The 17,914-nt window shown below is 35.2% G+C and overlaps 1 protein-coding gene and 1 pseudogene across 1 annotated transcript in view; both read left to right on the top strand.

Moving 5' to 3' along the window:
* Positions 1-17,914, top strand: part of Fgf14 (fibroblast growth factor 14) — a 630,557-nt gene that overhangs the window by 381,846 nt on the left and 230,797 nt on the right.
* LOC120097280 (U2 spliceosomal RNA) lies at positions 4,473-4,567 on the top strand (annotated as a pseudogene).

Here is a 17,914-nt window from a genome sequence, read left to right as displayed (position 1 = left end):
TGAAAATTACTACTTTGAAAACCACTGAGGCTACATATTGACAAAGATAATGAGGAAGTGTGGAGGTCTACTTATAAGAAAAGAGAAAACAGGTTCACTGTAATTCTTCTACCTCGTCCACAATGTTTCTAAATTCTATCTCATGCATAGAAACAATTATTTCTTGATGAATTTTGGAAATATTTCACCTTCAAATTGTAGCTATAGGGGCTAAAGAAGTCTTCCCCACATCTGTTGGCTTTGTCTGGCTTAGAATTTCATCACCTCCTTCCTGACTTTCTACCTCATCTTGCTATGCTCTGTCTTGTTATCTTGGCTGTGCTCAACGTGTGCGCCTGACCAGATTAACTTTAAGTAACTTTATATCCCTTCTCAATACAGAAAAAATAACTAGAATCTAAACTGTAGGATCTTGTATGACACAATCTTAAATTGTATATCCTATTCCATTCTTCATAGCGTGCATTACATTGAAAACACTTTTCTGTATTTCACAATACAAATACTTATTCTTCATTCCCAAATATATATTTTATATATCATCTTTTAGAGTGAAGCTCTTATCTTTTCTCTAAAGGGTGTAGGAACATTGTAGTAACGCCCCCTCTCTTCCTGACAGCTTAAAAGTAGTTTCTTTTTTTAAAATTCATCATTTACTTTCAACTACAACTGTTTGCTGCTTCCAGGCTCCTAAAAGAAAATAGCTAAATGATCAGATTTTAAAAAAAACTTGATAATCAGCTTAAAATATTGAATTAGAATTTAACATTAAAAAGCTAAGTGGGTTGTGAGCAAAGGCATTGCCTAATAAATGTTTCCTTTTTGGATTAAAAGGTGAGTTGAGGTGCAATTACATAAAAGATATCTCTGAGGAGCTGGTTCTGTGCTCCTAAATACTTTGAGATTACATTTGGCAATTACTTAAACTTATTTGGGTATTTTCTAGCACTTGACTCTAAGTATAGAGATAAGCCACTAAAGACAATGAAAGACATGCTTTCAATCACTGAGGACTTTACTAATGAAAGAAGAAAACTAAAGTGGGACAAAATAAAAACTTAAGTAAATCGACAGTCATCTTGTCCCTAAAGGTCCTGTGTTAAGCTCCTCTCAGTGTAACTAAGGCAATCTTTTAATCACCTGGAAAATAACCAAGTGTGTCAACAAGAACATAGTCGTTTATAACTACTACAGTAGATGCTACATACTAATAATTTAATCATTAGTATACATTAGGGTTGATGGCTTTTAATTTGTGATGTCTGCATAAAGCTTGCTCAGTAATGACTTAGAAACTTGAGGTTTCCCTAGTTTTATTAGGAATATATCTCATAGATGCAAGATAAACTTCCCTAGCTGCAAACATCAGTTCTTTGTAGAAAGGGTCTAAAGAAAAAGAAAGCGCTTGGATAGAAATGCATTTCCTTTTGATAAGGAGGAAAATAAGAATCTTTAACATCTCTCCTATCTGTCCTTCCATTATACATCACGTAGCAAGAACGGTTCCCTACAGCTTCAAATATCTGCACTGGAAGCAAGAGAAGTGAGTTTCTAGAGCAGAAAAGTGAGTGGGCCATAGGCTGGTGTAGAGCACCTGGGATTCATTTGTCTGATTTGAGTGTATTGTAACAGTGAATAAAACTGGGGCTCTCTTGACAAATATGGGTGGAGCTCTCTTCAATAAATGTTTGTTTATTAAATCACTTTCTAATTCTTAAAATCACTTTCTAATTCTTCTTCAGGCCCCTTTCAGTAAGTTGACATGCTTTTATGTAAATGTTAATATTGAGAGAATGCACGCAGTCTTTAAATTCTTAAGACACAGCAGCAAACGGCTTGTATCTCTAATCACAAATGTGCCTTGACTCAATTTTTCTGCTTCTTTTGAGTTATTAGTTGAATATCAAATTAATCATATTTTAAACAGCATTTATTCACTAAACAATACCCTAGACACCTCCAAAGAATTATTTAATTCCTCAAATGAGCAAGCACATAGAAGCAGCTGTCCCTGCCCCCAAGGAGAGTATTAAATTCTGCAACTAGACCATGTTGTTCAACAGCCTTCATCAGAACATGCTCATTCCTGAAGCCCACATTGAGCAGGGGCTTCATAGAGAGTAGGATAAATGTTGGAGTGTTGCCATGAAAGGTTCCTGAGAGAAAATAAAATGGTAATTTGCCTTCTTAACTCTTAACATGACCAGAATTTAATCTCCTCAACACGGAGTCCACCAGCCACAGACTTGTTTGTCTTAATGTAAAATAGAGAACCAAGGGAAAAAGGAAGGAGAGGTATTGTTATAGCCTTATGGGCCATGAGACAGATCCAGTAACGATGGTCCCCCTTCAAATTCCTGCTAAGCCGTCATAGATACTTGAGCCAGATTTACAGATTTACTGAGAGGGGAAATAACTTGAATTACAAAGTAAAGCAAATGCAGAATTTCTGAGAAGTCCTATTTCAGAACTTCAGAAGAAAATTAGACCTGGCAGGTGCCCTACCCCGGGAATGTTTGATTATTGCATGAGTTTTAAAACCTTCCCAGATGAAAACACTGTGTCAAACTCCTCCTTTGTTTGCACCTTAAAATGGAAAACAGCTCTCACTTTTCTTCTTTTTCATTAATGAGGTTTGTGCATTGGGAACCTATTTAATATCCTTGTTAATGAGCTCATTTTAATATCTTCATTTGTGATTAAGCCAGCTTCATTAGATAGACCTCTAAGCCTACTTGTTATAGTAAAAGTGTTATACAACTATTTCAAATATGACAGCTTCTCCCCAGATCTTTCCTCTCATTTCTATCTCTGTGTGTCTTCTGTTTCTTTCCTCTTTCTTGAACTTTTTAGTTCTTGTGGAACCATTAAACAGTTCTCATTGCCCTGAAAGGATTCTCCTATTTAAAAATTTTCTATCATTAATTCACCTCTTATATACTATTATTGTTACTGTCTTTTCCTTTTCCTTTAATTTTTAAAGGCAATTCGTTTTAAAGGGAGAATAATTTCTAAGTATGTTTTATGTCAAAGAGTTCAGTATCTAGTAATTCAAAACTCTGTCATTAGGGAATTCTTTGCAGATAAAAATATATAATATATAATATTTCAGTAGCTGTAATAGAGAAAATATTTGTAAAGTTAACCTTCAGACAATTTAGTAGCATCTGAACAACAAGTGATGGCATCTGCTGGCCACTGAATGTTGTTTGTCCAGGGAACTCTGCTATAGAGCACTTTACAGTAGTTCTGCAGTTTTCTTTCAACCTACAGTGATTTCAATTCTCTAACAGTACAGAGCTTGCTGTCTGGCAAACAGAAGCTGCATGGAATGATTGACAGCTGAAGATGGGGTTTGCCATTTTTAGAATCCCTCATACTCAGAACGGTTACTTGAAATCAATCTTCAGATATCATTGGACACTAGGGTGGAATGCCAAACTATAATTTAAAGAATTTACTTTCTCATCTTGTAGCTGGATAATTAGAAGTAGGAAGGGAATGTGAGCAGCAAGTGCCACAGGAGGCCAATTAAAATTTTTGCCCTTCAAATATCACAGACTGAAATTTAGCAAAATTTTTGTCTTAAAAGCCAGAGAATCGATACTCCAAGCCTCGTGGTCCACGATGTCTCGGTAACATCTGTGGTCCACGATGTTAACATATGCACAATTCAAACTATGATATATATGAAACTTTACAACAAGTAAAGAAATGGTCAAGGCTATGTTCTAATAAAACCTCATTAAACTGAAAAACAGGGCAGATTTAGACTAAGAGTCATGATTTTCTAAGGCATGACTTAGACTTTTAAATATCTTTTGGGAATTTTAACTCAATTCCCACATGGAAAGTTGTTGTATAAACCTGAGTATAAAGACTTAGATCAGGGATGAGGAGTGTCTGTGCAGAGCCACACCATCGTAGGAAGCTAGGGCTGAAGATTTCAGTCATTTTCCCCCAGATCAGAGTGATTCTGAAACTGAATATCAGCCTTTTACTGGGGAGACAATTTTGTAGATTCATCAGAGACATGTGAGTATGCGGGTGACTGGATACTTGGCAGTTTATCCACTATTTCCTATATACTGAAAAAAATTCAAAGAGCAATGTATCTTAAGATATAAATATAATCTGTTAATAATCCTTTGCCTTCCAACAGTCATATTGATATTTTTCTAAAGTTTGCTTCTCCAGTACAGTCATGTACATTACCGATGTCTGCTCTACTTAAGGTAATAAAGAGCAGGCATTTCTTGAGACTCGAAGCAGGCTTTCCATTCTTCTCTATCATAATAACTGGAGTAACAGTGGCCACTAGTGTCCAATCAGATAACTGCATCACTTTTCTCTCGCTGCTGTGTGTGGCACAAACATTAATCTCCTGAAGCAGTTTTCAGGGAGTTTAAAAACATATTATCTGGATGGATACAACTATGGGTTAAAGAAATGCTCATTTAATATTAGCTATGATCGCTTCTCGGCCTTTTGGCTAAGATCAAGTGTAATATTAGTTATGAATCAATTCGTTATTTATGAATAACCAATGTATCTATAGAAACCCCAAACATAGTAACACTTCCTATGATAAAATAATTGAGGTTTAAAATATTAAAGCATACTTTCATACAGAGAAATTTTAATTAGTGATATCACTTAAAATTAATGATCACCATAGAATGACATAACCTTCTTTTAATCATTTAAAATATTAATCCACCAACATTTTTGTAGATTCATTGCTTTATAAAACATTCATCACAGGTTTGAGAGAAGAACAGATTAATATAGTTAGGATTTTTGCCTTGACTTTATTACAAAATAGTTGAGAATATTTTAATTTATTAGAGCATTGAAATAGTTTTCTGTTATCTAAGGATTTATTATTTTCTATTGGCATTTCTAAAGTATTTGGCTTTAACTGGAAATGGCTTCTCCAGGATTTCTAATGCCTTAGAAACGCTTGCTAGCTTCAATGCCAAAAGCAGGCAGCAGAGGGCCCTGCAAATTTAGCTGTCCAGAGACTTCCTAAAATGGATAACAAATTTAACCCTTGTGAAGTCTGTGCTTGTGAATTGCAAAGGCTGCAGTTTCCCTGCCATGGAAAAGAAATAAAGGGGGCTGCATGGGTGAAACAATCTTATGTTGATATAATTTTTGAAATCCACACGTAGTTATTTATTCTAGTTATAGAATTCTAGTTAGGAAAGTCAAAAGCTTGTGTGGCATTTCAGGGTTGATTAGCTTTGAGATTGGGTAATTACAGCTCCAGCCGCAAGCATCCACCATATGTGAAGTCTATGCATATTGATGAAGGTTGTAAATATATGGAAATGCCTGGGTAGTCTCTGCTCAGTTTGCACTTGCCATCTGATGAGTGATTTTTCCTTTCATGATTTGGAACTGTAGGCTCCATGAGGACTTTATCTGTCCTTAGCACTGTTTCCAATCTCTGCCCTCCAGGTCTCTCTACTTGCGCATTTCATTTTTAGACTTTCTTATGTACTTACTTTTTCTTTTAACAAATGTTTATTGAATTTTATGAGGTGCCAAATATTGGGCTTCTATTCTTATGGAATCTGTTTTCTAATGTTGGGGATAAATCATTAGACATATAGAGACAGAAATCAAGAAAGAATGTCGAGGAAAAAATCTGAGAAGATACAAAGCATCTGAAATGTTTATGGCAGTTACTTTAGATTGACAGTTGCTTTAGACTGACGGGCAGGGAATGCTTTTCTGAAGAGGCGGGATTGAAGAAGGAATTTGAATGACAGAAAACAGTCAGCCCTGTAAGCATTACAGATAGTCAAAAGCAAATTTTTACAAAATTGCTTCAAGACTTCACAGGTGTTTCTAGTCTGAAGAATGGAAAGTAGGCCACTCTGCTTCCCTGCAGTGTTTTCATTTCACCTTGAAAAGGAGAAATGAGTTGGGAAATGTTTTCCTTCTCTGTGTCCTACTAGAAAATTAAAAAAAAAAAAAGAACCAAAAGAAAGAAAATTATGGCTACACTGAAGTGCCTCTACCCATCCTTCTCTTGCTTTCACCACTGCCTCTCAGGTGTTTCCAGAGGAAGAGGTCCTCTCATTTGGAACACTAGCCAATCACACTTTAAAAATCCTCACCCTAGATGTAAGTGTAAAAGCCCATCTATCTGGGCACTGCTTGCATAAGTAAATGTGCTTTCCAGTTACTGTTTTGATGGACTTTTAGGTGATTCAAGTTGTCTTCTTTGTAGGGCCACAGATTGGCCAAGGCATATTTGCTAAATGAAGAATAGGAAGCAAAAATATCTGCACACTCTCGGTTATTTGAATGACCTTGATATATATACCTGCAGTACTAATTTCTCTGAAAACTTCCATTTTACCGCCAAACCACTTTTCTCTTTGCTCCATCCTTTTTTGGATCACCTGGTTCTCTCACTTTCGTCAACTTCCATTTATCTGACTACTTCCTGGACAATGCTTTTTAATATAAGAGGTGAATTTTGTAGGCTTTTATTTCCTGGTTTTGTTTCTAAAAGTCTAGACAAAATACAAATAATGAAGCTAGATGCGTTATATCCTATGCCTAACAGGGCTGCTTTCCATGCATAAGGATGTTATATAAAGTAGATCAGAATTTGCATTCCATGAACTAAAGACAGGAAGAGGAGGAAAGCCTGCATGATTCCATTATTAGAAGGTTTAGTGTTCAAGACGCAAAGCTTACCGTGCTCAAAATTCTGGCCTAATCAGACCCACTTAAGGGCCTTCCTACCTAATACAACTTTATCTCTTAAGCTGATTTAAAATGGAGGATGCATTTATCATCAGGGAGATGGTGTGCTTTAACTCCTAGGGCCAAGAATATGCAGACAAAAATTAAATAGTGAATAAAAAGACTATAGCTGTCCAAAAGTATTTATAATTATCATATAAATGATTGTGTCTAATGATGCTGTTGATAAATTTAAATCAATTTCCAGGAGGACTGGAGAAACCCTGCCACTTACAATCAGGGAAAAAGAGACTGAACCCAGAACACAAACACAATTCACAGAATTAGAACATAAGAAGAGTTTGAGAGCATCAGAAAACTTGAACTTTACAGGTCTCATTCATTCATCCCCTATTATCTTACCAACCTTCTTAATCTCAGTGTGCTACCAAGACAGGGTCTCTCTAACTTAATTCTTCATTTTGAGTTAAATATTCATTGGTGGAGAAAGGCCTGTGCATTGCAATGTATAATGTTCTGTAGCATCCCAGGCCTCTGTCAACTAGATGCCAATAACACCAGCCCATCTTCTGCTCTTATTTCTGAAAATCAAACCAAGTCTTTAGGCATTGCTGAAGTTCCTCTGGGGTCCAAATATCCCCTTCCCCTGGAGAAATGCAGCTTGTGATGAAGGTGTTTTTATTTCACTCTGAAGAATCAGAATGATTATTTATGCCTTACCAGTTTTCTTAAATGAGTCATAGAAGACTTGGGGGAACAAAGATGCTGTTTGGTATGTTTATTAGATTACATAATGAAAGTTAAAGAAAATATAAATGTCAGTGTAGCAATTCTATCTAAAGAAGACACTGTTTTGGCACTGCAAAAGGACCAATTTTAAAAGAAAATAAATAATCTCATTCGTATTAACTGAGAGATGTTTAGAAGACACTGTATTTGTTTGTTTGTTTAATGGAGAAAAGCCAGGGATTTGGGTATGCTAGGAAAACTCTACCATTGAGCTATATGTCTAGATCTGAATACCAGCTTAACAAGTTTGAAAATTTCTCTTTCACCTGGATTATTATCAGGACAAATGTAGCCCCATGGTGTTTTAATAACAATTTTCATTAGGAATAAAATTAATATTCTTCTTATATTTCTTTCTGCTTAGAACCCAAAGTATAAAAGCAGAGGAAATAATTATAAATACCAATTGCATGAAATGAAGATGCTTTCATCAGACATTCACTTGAATTACATTTCCTAACGTGAGAAAAAGAGATGGATATATGTGCAAGGCTTTCTCTCTGTGTCTATGAAATTCTTCCTTGTATTGTGAGCAGATGGTGAACATCTCTTTCTGCCTGAAAGGGGTAGCAACTTCATATTTACTAGTGGGTTGAGTACCCAAAACCAAACATGAAGTTGTCAGCAGAAGTTTAGGGAGTTATCTTTAGTTACACCCACCAGAATCCATACAGCAGCACACCGTGGGACTCACCCTTCAGGGAACTGGCCTCAGTGATTTTGTTTGTTTGTTTGCTTGTTTTATATTTTTTGTTTCTTTATTTTCTAATGAGAACCTATAGGAAGTAATGGCTTACCTGAACAGTGGTTCAAGCATAAAGGTGGATTTTTTAAAATGACATTGCTTTAGTAAATAGCATATTACTTTACTCAACCTGATTTAAAAAATATGAGCAACTAAGTACATTTTCCAACAAAAATTGATTTTCTCATATGCTTAATGACTGGAAGGTCAATATCGCTATTTTCAGGGCTAGTTTCCTCAAGGTTCATCTCTTCAACCTGTGGATTGCTGTTGTCTCCCTGTTTTTCCATGTTGTTTCCTTTGTGTGGAAACATCCCTAGTGTCTCTCTTATGTCTATACTTCTCCTAATCTAGATATCAGTCGAATTAATTTATGACCATCAAAACAGCCTAATTTGAACTTATACTATCTCCAACTAGACTATATTCTGAGGTAATAGATCTAGGAGATCAACATACAAATCTGAAAGATTTAAAAGAGAAAATATAATCAAGTCTGTTTAATTCAACAAGTAGCCTGTATGCTAATGACAAGATGAGAGGGAATCTACTAACCCAAGCATTATTTCAAGTGGATTCCATTAATGCAAACAAGATCATGGATGTACAGAGAGAATGTTTTCCATACTAACAGTAGATTTGATTACTTCTTACATGCCTTTCACAGGTAGGTAGGCTCAGAAGTGCTCTGACCAATTATAAAGTACCATACATTTATTAGAGACATGACTTTTAATAAAACATAAGACTTCTTTCTGCTGGTGTTTCAAGTTCTCCATTCAATCTGACAGTTTTTAAATGATTTTCTCCTATGCATTCATTATTTTTATTTTCACTTGAAAAATTATGTATATGTATGTATGTGTATATATATGTATATATACATACTATATATATATATATATATATATATATATATATATATATATATATATACATACCACATCATAAGTATGGAGAAGGTGATGGTGAACTAACAAGACTGTTCTGGAAGACAGGCATACTGAGTTCCCAACGTGTGAATTTTAGGTATTGACTTTCTAAAGCAGCCTCCCTCCCTAGTCTGAAATTTTGGATGAGACATGCTGGAAACCTATTTCTATGATTGGCACAGTAGATGGTAGATCATGTATATATTTCAGGTCTAAAACTAACACTTTCAATGTTCCCCTCCTCGGCAATGTGCCACAGGATCGTTGATAATTCCCCTTTTGAGATTAATAGTACATTTACAAATCTCTTGTTAAAAATTAAAGATATCTTACCTGAGTAGGGAAATATACAATGCAATGAACATATCCTTAGACTCATTGGCCACAGTAGCTGTACTACTACTTAGAACCTGTAGGTTGTGACACCTTCGGTAAATCTCTAACTCCAAAAATTTTACATTATGATCCATAACAGTATCAAAATTAAAGTTATGAAATAGGAACAAAATGATTTTATGATAGGGAGGTAACCATAACATGAGGAATTGTTTTTAAGTGTCACAACATTATGAAGGTTGAGAACTACTGACTTTAGAGCTTTGTGGATAAAAGATACAGTTTTATGGGTTAAAAGGATGCCTCTGTGTATTTTGCTCTGTTTTGTATGTATTTCTTATAGTTGAGAGTGGGGTCAGTAGAAAAATGGTGACCAAGAGGCACACAGAATGACTGTAGAAAGAGTAGGAGCCTTATTTGGCTGATAAACATTGCATAGTGTTTGACAGGGGCCCTGGACCTTCTGTCTTAGAAGTGTGCCTGAAAGGTATAAGTGAGGGCATTTCTCAGTTCACTCACAATGATCCTAACCCTAATTTATGAACTGATGATCTGCCTCAAATCACTTCGACTTTGATGTGAAATATTTGATTAAAATATACTCTTAGAAATAATTTTGTTCTGCTAGCCTTTCCTTTTACTTGAGTGTGCTATAGCTATAATTTCATAATCTCCATTTAGATCTTTGTGAATATAAAAAGTTAGATAAAAAGAGCAAGCTCTAGAAATCAGCAGTCCACAGTTATGGCTAGAGATAACAATACTATGCTATTCAACTTAAAAATATGATAAAAGGAAAATCTCGTTTTAAATACTCTTTACTTGAAAAATAATGTCTTTTTTAAAACTAATGAAATGAATTAAATAAAATCAAGAAACCTGAACCAAGCTTCCTTTCTAACATATCCAAGAAGGGACCTTTCTCTGGTAGGATGTTGCTTTTCCCTAGATTCCATCAGCTATCAGACTGGCTTTTGTGTAGATAATTAAGGTGCTTAGAGTGGACATGACCTCCAGGTCATTTTCTTGTGCTGAAGCTCTGAACAGGTCAACTGGGAAATTCAAGTTGATGCTTTTGGCATGGTCTTTATTTAAGACCATAATTTTTCTTCTAACTATAATTTGTGGGATTAAATACATTAAAGTAAAATGCAACTTATTAAGATGTCAGCATCAGTTTGTAGCACGTGTGTATATCCTGTGATTATTGTTCAGGTCAGCAGATGCTATTTTCAACACCAACTTCCATTTTGATTCTTTCTGATCAGTATTCTCGTCTCCATGTCTTCACAACTGTTCCAATTAATGTTTATGAGGCATATTCTTGGTATTTTATATTCCAGTGATTTTTTTCTTTATAAACAAACAGTATAATTGAATATGGTTATGCTATGCTTGCACTGTCTTATTGGGGGAGGGGTATATGGCTTATTTATGTCCCTTGAGTTTTGAGGGTCTCTGCCACTAGAAATATTTTCTGATCTCACAATAACCATATTCACTCACTAGTTCAAGGTCTTTCATCTTATGAATCACTTGTTTGTTCAAAGTCTTCTTGTCAGTGGTGATAACTATAATTATAAGTTTGAAACTAACAAGTACTTAAAGTGAGTTTTAGTCTTCCATTATTTTTGTTGATTAAAAAAGTTATCACTTGAGAACAATAGCTGACTTATATATGGGAGTTTACATCTTTGTGCTCTACTAATGAGTATAATCAAAACTAAATTTTGAAATTAAAGTGTGCATGTATTTCTTGACCTGGATGTACATATGTGCATCTGTAAATGATGAGGACAAGTGATGAAAAACACATCACTAGGTAACTGTGATTTTGTGGGCATCATAGAGTGTATGTAGCAGCCAATATTGCATGTGTTGCCTGCTTCCACATGGCTTTTGGATATAGTCAAGAAATGCGCTTTACAGGACATGTGGGACACTTATGCTGCTGGAACCAGAAAGACTGCTTTCCAGTAAACAAATCTTTAAATATAAATGAAGAAACATGTTAAATAAAGTATGCTCGCCATATAAATCAGTACACTCATTTAGATGCCAGAGACTGGTGTCTAGCAGATTTTACATCTTGATGTCAGTTCTTAGGGTACATCAATATGAGACATCAAAAGACTAATAAACTAGCAGTTTAGAAATAAACCGTATAGATTTTATAAAAACATATTTAAATGTTTTCACGTGGATAATGAAAAAAATATGTTCTAAAGGCCATTGTAAGATGAGAAAAATTCCGGAAAAGCAAAGATTAGGCCCAATTCTATAAAAGGAATCTTATAAGTCGAAGCATCTAAAATAGAGGAGGGGTTGTTTTGTTTAGTGTTAAGTCCCTGGAATCTTCAAGGGGCAAACTGGTCAGTCTTTATTTATCTTCTGAAACAAATCAGAAACTATTACTGTGACTTTAACAAACCAGGATCTGGCCTTCTATTAGATGCTACAGTTATTGCCCTTGATAGACTCAGGGAGTTTAGCCATATTGGCTTAATTTTCTGTGTACATGTATTTCAATTTATACCAAATGTAAACATTCCTGTCATGTAAAATACTTTGTTTCTATGAACTTAGTAAAGTTCTGTTTGCCATTTACCATTCAGGGAAGGAGCAGGAACACTCAGCAAGTGGCTCCTTTCCTAAGATAAAGGACAATCACCAAATGCTTTTCTAACTATACAAGGAATATTACCAAAATAAGCTATCACAGAAATACAGGTTTATTTCTACAATTATCAGTAAAGCATTTTTACCAGAATATGGTGACATAGGAGTGACAGAAATAAAATGGAACTTGTTTGCTTAGGACCTGAGGTATAACTATATGTAGAGTAATATTTTATCACAGGAAATTAATTTTGCTCTCTCTGATAGGAGACCTTGTAAATATTCCCATCCCATGAATCATATTATTCAGATTTATACACAGGCAGACTAAAGGTTCTCTCAACTAATTCCAACTTTGCCTTTTTTAAGTATTTAAGAATAAAATTATCTTATTGTTTCCTTCTCCTTTGGTTTATTTTAAAGAAATATTTCACTGAAGCAATTCTTTTTACCTCTGTGAAGGCAGAATGGGTAAATGAAGAATTCTAATGTTTGAGAAATCTCAGTGCAAAGCTTTTGAGACCATATAAATGAAATACTATCTCACATTAAGTTGGTAATACTATTACATAAAATTTAGAATTTCTTATCAGCTATGAGAGTATGCACAGCTCACTGGTGAGTGCTTTATGCATGTTACCCTCTTCGGGTCCTTCTAGCTCAACATCTTTGTTTTAAAATGTCAACATATGTGATTATATAGGTAGCATATGTTCTGTTGAAGGATCAGGGGAAATATGCAAATGGTAAAATAAAGAAAGCTATAGGTTACTATCCACTGATAAATATTATTTATACTTCTCTTCTAACTTTGTCACATATGTAATTATATTTAACACTTATTGTTAGATTTTGTGTGTTTACGTGCAGTTGATACATTTAAAATATTAAGAGAAAATGTGTAATGGAAGATCATTCTGAGAACAGTGAGATAATATGATAGTAGGAGTCAAGTAAGAATCTCATTCCTAACATATGAGAACAATGGTAGGTATTAATGAATATTCCAAGTTTATTTTTGTTTTAGAAAACTGTTGTATATGTTATAGCTTGGGATTTCCTTTACTTAATATTTCTACTTGAAGTTCCTGCATTCCTTTGTCTATCTGGCAACTTCCTCTCATCTACTGAATCTTAGCACCATGTGGCATTGCTTCCCTGAGACTTTTTTCTTGGCTGCAGCAGGGAGATGTGGCATTCTTCTTAGGCTGCCTCTCTGATGCTTAGTCTTACCATAACATGTATATATCTCCTCCATTTTTTCTTAATATTCTTTGAATACTCGGCTCAGGGATGATGAAGCAATGCTTGTTATACTGTATAACACAATAAATTAATGAATGGATGAGAAAATTGACAGTATATTAATAAGATGTGTATCATGACTATATTGATTGAGAGAGGATGACTTTGTAAATATCAGATGCAATCATTTATCACCTAAAGTAGTTTAAGAATAGCATGGAGATATATATATATATATATATATATATATATATATATATATATATATATATATGAAAAATCATAGAAATACTGAAGTGGGAAATTTTGTTTGTTTGTTTGTTTTGTTTTTGTTTTTTGACCACTCATTTGTCATGCAATGTATATCATGTGAGACTGGAACCAACACTTAAGAAGGCCCATGATGTTTAAAAAGTGTATAGGTAGAACTCCACAGACAGTGAAAGGACAGTCGTGCATCGCTATATCTCGTTGGTCTTCATTGGCATGCAACACTTCATTGGTCTTTGCTGGTCTTCACTGATCTTCACTTCATAGAGAGAATTGTGCCAAAGAACTTCTGATTCTTGCTGCTTCTGCTGACTCGTGCTGAGTAGGCAGAGCCTTGTGGTGTCTGCAGGATTGAGCAGCTACTACTGGTTTGTGTTTGGTGTTTGCTATAGGACTGGACTACTAGTATCCTGATAACAAACAGTAAAGTTGCCCCTAGTTCCCCGAGGACCACAACTCTTCTTCTATAAACCTTCTTCTTTTCCTACCTCTGGTTGGTGGGTTAGAAGGGAGGTTAAAGCATTCTAGTACCCTAAATAAAGTAAGTTTAGAAAATTCTAAGCCTACAAAGTATTCTAGGAAGCTTACAATGGCAACTCTATCATTGTGCAACTAAAGTCAGAAGTATGGAGTTGTGACACAGAGGCATGCATACATCCAGGATCTCAGATGTTGAACTTAGACTTGTGTCTGCTTCCACTTAGCTTTGTGACTTTAGCAAATTAATTACCCTGCACCCTTAAGTTTGTAGATCAGGAAGATTAGGCTGTTGGACCAGATTATAACTAAAGTCCTCATTTAAATGGGGAAGGATACTGTAATGAAACAGATTAAGATTTCAATTCAGAATTTTAATTTATTAAAATTGAAAAAAATGGAGCTAAGTTACATGGTGATTTTTCTCTTTCTTAAAATCATAAATTATATGTTCACATATAGGCATTCACACAAAAACGCATATTAGGATGTTGGACTTTTATATTAAGTTTGCAACTTTTATTAGCTTTAAGTAATTTAATAGAAAAAAAGTCCCTCAATTGTTATTTTTGTGATAGGTACTGAGATTTGATTTTATATTCGGCTTCATTATTATTGATAAAACAGAAGACTTGTGTTTGGGTGACATTTCCCACTTCCTGCCTTTTTCATATTACTCATTTTATTAAAATAGTAGGAGACCCATTGGGACAGTGACATCTCTACTTTCTCTCACGCACAATGTATCCCAGCTCATCATCTGAAAGTCTCCAAGCTGCTACCTCTTGTACCTGTTAGTAAGCAGAGAGTATGAGCACTATATATAAGAAAATATATATTATCAATTACCTATCTTTTAAAGGCCTGTTGCTTTATGTGGCTTTGAAAAGTGAATTTCTGAGATAATGAATAGAAATGAAATTAAAATCCCATAGGTTTTGCAGGTGGAGTCTCATGGGGCCTCAGTCAAGCACTTTAGCTAGCATTACTTTCTTCCTTTCAGCAGTGGCACAAACAATTGAACTATGCACATAGATTTTCAGGCCCAGGAAGGTAGAGGAACTACAGTGGGAAGCTTTGAGCAGGAGAGGCTGGGAGCATTTGGAACCAGAAAGATGATCCTCAGAGGCAGAAAAACAGTTCTCATTGGCAAGCATGAATGTAGTAACTGAGGATAAGAACAACCTTTTGAAATGTAAAATATGTTTTAAAAAGCTGTATAATCACAAAAGCCAGATCTGGAGGGTTATAAAATTAAGACCTCTGTTTCTGACTGTCTGCCCGGACTATTAGCTGAGTACAAGTAAATTCTAAACTTTGCTGTGTGAAGTAAAATATTCCCGACATAAATTAGTCTGCTAGAATTAAATGTCTTGAAAGCATCACTAAGCTCATTTCATGGAGAAAAGAGCACAAGCTAAATGCAGCCAAGCTGCTTTAGCATAGTTAACGGTATCTATGAGGCATCTTGATGAAAAGCTTTGCTTGAATATTTTCTCCCTGTGAGCTAGGAGAGATCCATTGACTGATATGTCTGTGACTTCAAATGCTTTAAGTATGCAGGAAATGTATATATGAAAGAAAACCAGCGAAACAAAATGACTACCATTTCCAACTCATAACCAAAGGTATCTTTGAAGCATGTTTTCTTGTTATCTATGGAAGCCAGGTTCAGATATATGTGGACCTCAAAAGAAAGAACAGAGAATAACACATAAAGAGCCAGAGGAATGTAGGTAGGGGTGAGCAAAAAATATTGAAGCTTGTTTACTTAGGACTCCTGTGGTGTTCTTTTCCTGAAATTACAATTTTTGTGCAGCTCCCCTCTACCACAAACACACACACACACACACACACACACACACACACACACACACACACAGGGGCACAACTCCCACACTCATATGTGTGTGTGTGGTGAATGAATACACACAAGTGCACACACACAAGTATACACATAGGCATGCACAATCTAAGAAATAACTCTCATTCCTTTATAACTATCTCAAATGATAACTTTCATTTGTCTTCAAGTCTAACTATGTAGTTAAGGCAAATCCTTACCCAAGATATAGTCTAAATTTCTGAGAAGGAAGATTATATACTACAATTCCTAAAACTACATTAAAAAGAAATAAAAATGGAAAACAGAAAAAGGACGTTCTGAATCGATCGCTTTCATTTGATGATAGCCTTAGGCTCCAAATCTCATCTTGTAGAGCACCACATTTACTTTTAGTTTTATTTAGCTCAATTCTATGGCCCTAAATCTCAAGAAAGTCATGTTATAAATTCAAGAAATTAGATTCTTCCTGGGTTGATTTCTGTAGCACTCAGAAAGATGTGCTTTCACAATTCTCAGGAGAGCACAATGTTTTTTGTTTCCACCACAGCAGAGAATTGCTGTATCCCAACTCCTTTTCCCCACAAAAAGATCTGATAAACTTCAAGAGATATTCTGCTAATCAGTTGTTTCTAAAGAGGTCAGAGCAAATGACCCCAAGATGTTCTGGGCAAGGAGTAAAACACACAGAAAGACAGGGCAAATGATAGCGATTCAATAAAATGAACAGCAAATAACAGAGTAGGTAAGAATCATAAATTTGCACTTATAAAAGGCAAAGGCACTCTGGGGCTGTCCATGGTAGTGAGCCAGTGACTGTATGGTGCTAAGCCAAGTCATATTTTCACATATGACTGGTAAAAGGTAGCTGTGGTAGACTGGAGAACAGCCTCTCAAATTTGTACACACCCATTCCTCTGAAACATATAGTAACTATATGGTAAAATAAACTGTAGGAATGTTTTTAAATGTTTATTAAGTGTAACTGTGTTAAAGATCTTAAGATGGGGATCCTGGATTGAGCAGAGGAGCCAAATGAAACAGTTAATGTTTGCATAATAAAAGAGACAATAGGATCAAAGTCAATAATAGGGATGTGACACAGAAACCAAGAAGTTGGTGTGATACAAAGAATGGTCCATGAGATACAAAATAATGATGATATTAAGAGGATTGTTCAGAAAACAAGAACAGCTCAATTTCCCCTTGGGGTTTTCAAGTCATAGCTAATATCTTGATTTAGTCGAGTAAAACTGACTCTACCCCAGAACTGTAAGAAAATATCCATGCTATTGTTTAAGCAGCTAAGATTGTATGAGGTCTTTAAAGATCCAATGGGAAACTAAGACTGTAGATTAATAAAAGGAGCAACAGCTCCATGATAAAGAGAATACACTGCTCTTTGATTCCCACTACCCATGTTACAGCTCAAAAAACACTTGGCAATCAGACCCCCTCTTCTGGCCCCCATGGGAAACGGATTCATGTGCTCATGCTTCCAAACAGAAGTACACAATGAACACTTTTTCTTAAAAATATAAAATAAAATACTTTATAAGGACATGGAGATGGGATTTAAAGATGTATTCTGCTTTTTTCAGTGCTTGAAACGAGGTAGCAACTAGGATTAGGGACAAGGCATCCATCAGTTCATGATTGTAACATTTCCTGTGTGTATATGCTTTGAAAGCTACTTTCACACATATCAGAAGGAGCTCACAAGATCAAGGCAGATTAATAACAAAATTTTCAGAGTCCTGAGGCTTCTGGTATTTAGCTAGATTTCCTGAAGCCCTGTACACTAAGGAAAGGATTTAGTTTAGAGCAGTCAGAATATTATTTGGGGTATTTTTTGAAAACTTATTTATTTACATCCCAAATACTGCCCCTCTTATAGTCCCTCCTTAGAGTCACTCCCCTATATTCCCTCTC

The sequence above is a fragment of the Rattus norvegicus genome, chromosome 15, assembly GCF_021556685.1.
Source record: "Rattus norvegicus strain SHRSP/BbbUtx chromosome 15, alternate assembly SHRSP_T2T, whole genome shotgun sequence".
In the NCBI taxonomy this organism is placed as follows: domain Eukaryota; kingdom Metazoa; phylum Chordata; class Mammalia; order Rodentia; family Muridae; genus Rattus; species Rattus norvegicus.
The sequence above is the reverse complement of the archived record's forward strand: the minus strand, read 5'-3'. Positions and strand labels throughout refer to the sequence as shown.